The sequence below is a fragment of the Cibotium barometz genome, chromosome 34 (genome assembly GCF_041138505.1).
Source record: "Cibotium barometz isolate CiBa-2024 chromosome 34, ASM4113850v1, whole genome shotgun sequence".
Lineage (NCBI taxonomy): Eukaryota > Viridiplantae > Streptophyta > Polypodiopsida > Cyatheales > Cibotiaceae > Cibotium > Cibotium barometz.
In genome coordinates this window covers 23,536,078-23,542,760 of record NC_141079.1, presented here as the reverse complement: position 1 = coordinate 23,542,760, position 6,683 = coordinate 23,536,078, and the positions used below count along the sequence as shown (strand labels likewise).

Sequence of the window (6,683 nt, the reverse complement as noted above, 5' to 3'; positions counted from 1 at the left end):
CCAAAGAAGTAAAAGAAAAAAAGATCAAAATTAAGTATTTTTTTCAAAACATATAATTATAAGAGAGCAAGGGATATGGACATACATCCCAGTCTACACGAGATGATGAGCCCTGTGTTACTCCAGATGCTAGCCTTGATGGAGAATTATTGAAGATCCACTGACTCCTCAAGTGCTGCAAGACATCATAGTATGGTTGTTTGACATATAATGATTGGGCCTCTTCATTAGCTATAGCAGATATTGCCGTCGCGACTTGTGGCTTTGGATCTACAACAATTTGAGCCTTCCTTTTTTCATACACTTGTATCAAGTCTTGAGCACGACCATCTTTTTCCATTTCTTGATACCGTAAGAATTTTGCAGCATAGATGGAATGTTGGCCATCAATAATCCAATATGAATACTCAATGAGTTTCTCCTCTGTTACCTCACTTAGTTTCATTGGAATTCCTTTCTTCTTGCCAGCATTCTTTACAGGCATCAAGTATGCACACGCTCTTGGCTTGTTTGCACTTGCACCACAAAATAACACGCATTCATCCACACGGTGAGGTTCTATTTGACGGGAGTTATAGTGATCAGGAGCAGCATTGATCTACAGGGATCTCATACTCTTTGTACTTGAATGGAAAATACTTAGAGTATTTTTCCATACCCCCTGTATCACTCTTTAGGGTAGAAGCATGTTAACGTGCTAGGCTTTTTATGCTAGTTCACATGTGTGAACAAGCATTCCTAGTTAGCATAAGTTTAGGCATGTAAGTCACTATATTAGTAATCATATTTAAAACTTCTGGCTGATACAAAAAGCTCAAATGAGCACTTCAAAAAAAAAGAATAACCAATGAAAGTTGTGGTATATTAAATTACGAGCTAGTCTTTGAAGCTAGTTAGCACGGGCGTTACAGCAGAGTGGTGGGGTGATGAAGTGCAAAGGCCAGAGCACCATGGATCCCGCAAGCAAGGCAGCGCATTCGCGTTCTCCTATACACAAAAAACGTAGAGCCCCTTCTGCTTCTCCATCTCCCTACAAAAGTGCAAAGCGATCTCAAGGTTCCCCAATGTCCCTCTCGGGTACTCTCTCTCTCTCTCTCTCTCTCTCTCTCTCTCTCTCTCTCTCTCGTGTGCGGGTTATGTGTGTTTTCTCTTCTACTTTCGGCTTCAGTACCACAAGAAGCTCCATGCAATACAGTTGAGCACATTTCCATGCAATATAGTTGAGCACATTTCCCTTTACAGTTGAGCACATTTCCCTTTGATGTGTGTAGGCCGATGGAAAGCTCCGAAGGTCGTGATCCCCATGCAGGAAAAATTCTGTACAACTTTGGTAGAGTTCAATGCTGCTTATGGCCTTTCCATGGAGGGTTTAGATCCCAAAATGGTTAGGTGGGAGCAAGTCACTGATGCTGAATGGTTCAGTGTGTTCAAACAAACAAAGGATCCCAGCTAGTACCGCATCAACCATCCACACCGAAATGTATGAGTCGATGTGATGAAACTGCACTACAAAATGTATACCAGAAGGCCCCAACCAACATGGAAATTTCCTCTGCATTTGCAAAGGGTTTCGTGAAAGAATTCAGTCTTGCCGTGATTGCAAGCGGGACAGCCATTAGGTTCAATTGGGCCGAGTTTGCAGTGTAGTACTTGCAGGATATTCAAAAGAAGGGCTATTATGAGGGCCATGTTAACAAGTGGAGACTACGCAATCTTCAGCTTCCAGCTTCAAAAATTGAGGATGAGTCTGCTGACATCTGTGAGGAGAACATGGCATTGGCAGGAAAGAGTACTGCCAAATCTACCAAGGCCACACTTCAGCCTCATCAAGATAGTCGCTCGACAGGAGATGGAAGCCTCTTCATTTTGTGGGTTGGAGGAATGGTAGTGCATGAAGGCAGCTGTCCTTCAAATGAAAACACAGCTACATTATGAGAAACAGAATCTAAACAATGTGCAAGAGGGCCTAGAACTTGCTAGGGCTTTGAATGCAAAAAATGTGAAGGTCACTCCTATTGTCATGGCCATGAGACAGAGGTTGCAAGCAGCTGAGATGGAGTTACAGGCTCTATTGCAAAGCAATGATGTGGATGCCCGGCGAAAGATGGAGCTTGAAGTCAGAATAGAGACAACCAAAGGCACCATAGAGGCTATGGGGTTTCCTCTTCGTGAAGATGACCCCATAGATAGTGACATAGATATAACCTGTAAACTGGTAAGTGTTCGTAAGTTTCATCTCTGCACTTTATGTTTGGTACATGTGCTCAGGTAACTCATGTACTTACCATGCTTTTTTTGTCTTGGTTTTGTAGGTTGAGGTGGAAATTGCAAAATCCAAGGTGCAAAACTCTGAAAGCCAACTTGAACTTCTGCTGATGCACATACAGTCCAAGCTGCAGGGCTCGTTTCTCCAAACTGCCCTAACTAATCTAGCCCTTGCTAGTTTTATGAAGGATAGAGAGGTGCAAGACAGCATCAGAACAAACCTGTGTAGTACTGGCTGTGGTTTGCCCCTTGAGGTCCAACCATTCCTTGCAATGGTCAAGCTCCCTTGTGAGCATAATTATCACCTTCTGTGCTTTACTGCTACATGCTCCCTTGGGACCGTATGTAGGGCTCCCTTCTGCAAAAAAAGCATACCTACCGCATGGTTGTGCAACCTTGCAACACAACGACATCCAACCACACCAGAGATTGGTAAGAAACCATACTTGAATGTATGCTTGCTAGCTAGCATACAGGACAGACAGTCTGCAAGCTTGATCATATTGGAAATAAAAGGTGTGCTAGTTAGCATAATGAATATGCTAATTAGCATGCCAGGTATGCTCGTTATCATACTAGATATGCTAGTTAGCATATACAGTATGATAGTTAGCATATTGCATATGCTAATTAACATATCCAGTATACTAGTTAGCATACTAGATATGCTAGTAGGATTCTAACTAGCATATACCGTATATGCTAGTTAGCATACCCTGCATGCTAACTAGCATCCTCGTTAGCATACTCTGTATGCTAACTAGCATCCTAGTAAGCATACCCTGTATACTAACTAGCATAGCATATATGCTAGTTAGCATACCCAATACGCTAACAAGCATACCGGATATGCTAATTAGCATATCAAGTAGGCCTACTAGCATATCCAGTATGCTAACTAGCATACGGGATACGTTAACTAGCATGCTAACTAGCATACCGGATATGCTAAAAAGCGTATCCAGAATGCTAATAAACACAACGGATATGCTCGTTAGGATACTGGATACGCTAACTAGCATACAAGATACGCTAATTAGCGTAACCAGTATGCTAACTAGCACACTGGATATGCTAGTTGGATGAGTGGATGCTAATTAGCATATCTAATATGCTAATAAGCATATTGGGTATGCTTATTAGCATACCGGAGTTAGCATATTGAATGCTAATTAGCATATCCAATATTCTAGTTAGCATATTGGATTGCTATTTGAAATGCTAATTAGCATACAGGATATGCTAATTAGCATATCCTGTATGCTAACTAGCATACTGGTTATACTAATTAGCATACTAAATATGCTAGTTAGCATACTTGATATGCTATTAAGCATGTTGGATATGCTAATTACCAATTTTTATATGCTAGTAAGCATTTTGGAGCATATTGGATTAGCTTAGAGGTTATAAGGTCTACTAGTTAGCATACTAGGTATGCTAGTTAGCATACTTGATATGCTATTAAGCATGTTGGATATGCCAATTACCAATTTTTATATGCTAGTAAGCATTTTGGAGCATATTGGATTAGCTTAGAGGTTATAAGGTCTACTAGTTAGCATACCGGATATGCTAGCTGGAATGATAGTTAGCATACAGGATATACTAATTATTAGCATATCTAGTATGCTGGTTAGTATACTGGATATGCTAACTAGCATATCCTGTATGCTAACTAGCATACTGGATATGCTAATTAGCATACTTGATATGCTATCAAGCATGTTGGATATGCTAATTAGCATATAATGTGCTCTAGTAAGCACATAGAAGCTTTTGGGTACACTTGAATTGCTTAGAGATTATAAGGTTTACTAGTTAGCATACCTGGTATGCTTGTTAGCATACTTGATAATCTAGTTAGCATATATGATTATGCTAGCCTAGCATACACGGGAATGCTAATTAGCATACTGGCCTAGCTGCACACATAGTTAGCATATGAAACATTCTATGTAGCATACATGACATGCTTAATCAAAGATTTTTTTGTTGCAGGCCTCTCACAGCCCCTACATGATGTGGGCAGTGTGCATGACACCAAAGGTAAGGGAAAGGCTGCAACAACTGAGAACCCTTTGACTAAGAAGGGTGGTGAGCTAGATACAATGAATGAAGGAGTAGATGCGGGATCCCAGCAAATGCAAAGTGCAAGCATGAAAACAACAGAGGAAGGCGGTGACGTGAGCAATAAATCAGAAGAAGATGATTTTTTTGTCATGGTTCCTCATGCGCGTGCCATGCCTGCAAACTGACACAGTAAAAACTTCTCAGCAGCAGACAATGGCTAGTGCCAGTGCATCAGGGGAAACATTGAAGACTAACAGCATAGAGGACCCGCAGGAAGTTGGTGATAACAGCCCTCTCGAGGGTTTTTTGCGAAAGGCTAAGGCAAAGAGAAAAGTGGGCCCGGAAGAGGTACCTGAAGAAGCTGCAAGCAACGGCTATGGTTCCCCAAAGAAGATGGAGGACAAAGCTGAAAGCACCAAAGGTGAAAAGAAAGCCACCCGCTCAAGAGCTTGCAAAAAACTGTGTTAAGACCTTTCCTTTTTTGCCCAGATTCTGTACTAGAAGCAGGTAACTGTCACTGTTCAGTTGTTTAGCCTTTACTTAGTGTTCCCATACCTATGCCCTTCACTCTTATGGCTATGCCATTCTGAAAACCTAATGCCTCTTGTGGCTGTCATGTAATTTTTTTTATTTCCCCCATGAAAATGTCTTTGTGTAATATAATGTTGAGCAGCAGTCCATTATAATTTTCTGCCAATCTATGAATTTCTTCACTTCGTATCGTTGTTTCTTTGTAGAGGAAGAGAAACTGGAATTAATTGCCTTGCCTTATGTAAATGCGGCCATGCAATGGCAGAAATTACGGAAATGGCGAGTCCGCAAAGCCAGGCAGATAAGGAGACAAAAATTGGAGATTGAAAAGCGGCTCGAACGATATTCACAGCATGCCCGTAGAATTTTTGAGCGCCTAAATTATGTTCACCCATCAGGGGAGGTTATATATGCTGAATGGTATCCTCTTCCAGACCCAATATGGGTGCCTAAGCAACTGTGTTGATGAAAAAAGGGCTCTTTTACTAGATCTCAACGGTCTTTTGCTGAGGGTGGTAGAGACTCACTTCGGCAAAAAGCCCCCTGCATATGCAGATAAAATGTTAAAATACAATGTAGAGGATAAGCAGGTGTTCTGTCTCGCAAGGACAGCCACATGTTTTTGGACTGGTGTCTTCAGTTCTTCAGTGTGTATATTTGGAGCACAAGCATGCTTCGGCAAAAAGCCCCCTGCATATGCAGATGAAATGTTAAAATACAATGTAGAGGATAAGCAGGTGTTCTGTCTCGCAAGGACAGCCACATGTTTTTGGACTGGTGTCTTCAGTTCTTCAGTGTGTATATTTGGAGCACAAGCATGCATCGTAAATTCATGAATATTTGCAGGGCTGTTTTTAAATTGCAGGTGCCAAGGATTGCCGGTTTTTTTGTGCAAGAGCACTGCAATCCACAACCCTGGCAGATCCTGAATAAACCTGTGTTTATGAAAGATTTAGCCTTGTTTTGGAAATACAATCCGACGTACAACGCCCAAAACACGCTTTTGATTGATGATAGCCTCTACAAAGTGTTTCAGAACCCAGCACAAGCTTGGCTCATTACTCCGAAGCTAGAGGACCAGAGAGCTGAGGAGAGACAACGGTTTCTTATAGAAACTTTGAAAGACTGGCTTTTTCTTTGGCTGCAGTCGGATGATCGGGCAGCGTATGTGGCTGACAATTTCTTTGATACAGGCTTTGATAACTTCTCTAATGCAGTCATCAAACAGTTGCTAGAGGCTGAGAGACAAGCAGAACTTCGTCGCAACCAAAAGGAAGATGACCTAGAAGCAGAGAGAGAGGAGAAAGCTAGGCTGGAGAGGGAAAGAAAAGAAAAGGAACAGCAGAGAGGCGACCTAGAAGTAGAGAGAAAGGAAAAAGCAGAGGAAAAGGAGAAAGCAGAGAAAAAGGAGGGAGCAAAAAAGCCCGATCACTACAAACGCCCTTTGAGGAGGCCTAAAGATTTTTGGCGGGTGTGACTCATTGTAAAATTAAACCCTATGTAATGTTATTTGATGCTAGAAGTTAATGATGAGATAATATTTTCAACAGTTGCCTCCTACTATTCCATTTTTATGTGTTACAGAATTATGTATTGGGTTTTTTGTAGGTAGCACACACTATAAAGTAGCAAGTATACAGTTAGCATATACTGTGGTAGTTAGCATACACTATATGCTAGTTAGCATAATCCTGTATGCTAGTTAGCACACTATATAGCAGCTAGTTAGTATACAGTTAGCATATACTGTGCTTGTTAGCATACACTATATGCTAGTACTGTATATGCTAGTCAGCATATACTGTATGCATACA

The 6,683-nt window shown here is 41.3% G+C and overlaps 1 pseudogene; it reads left to right on the top strand.

The window, feature by feature from the left end:
* Nucleotides 1-950: 950 nt before the first annotated feature.
* LOC147618804 (uncharacterized) lies at nt 951-4,806 on the top strand (annotated as a pseudogene).
* Nucleotides 4,807-6,683: the final 1,877 nt, after the last annotated feature.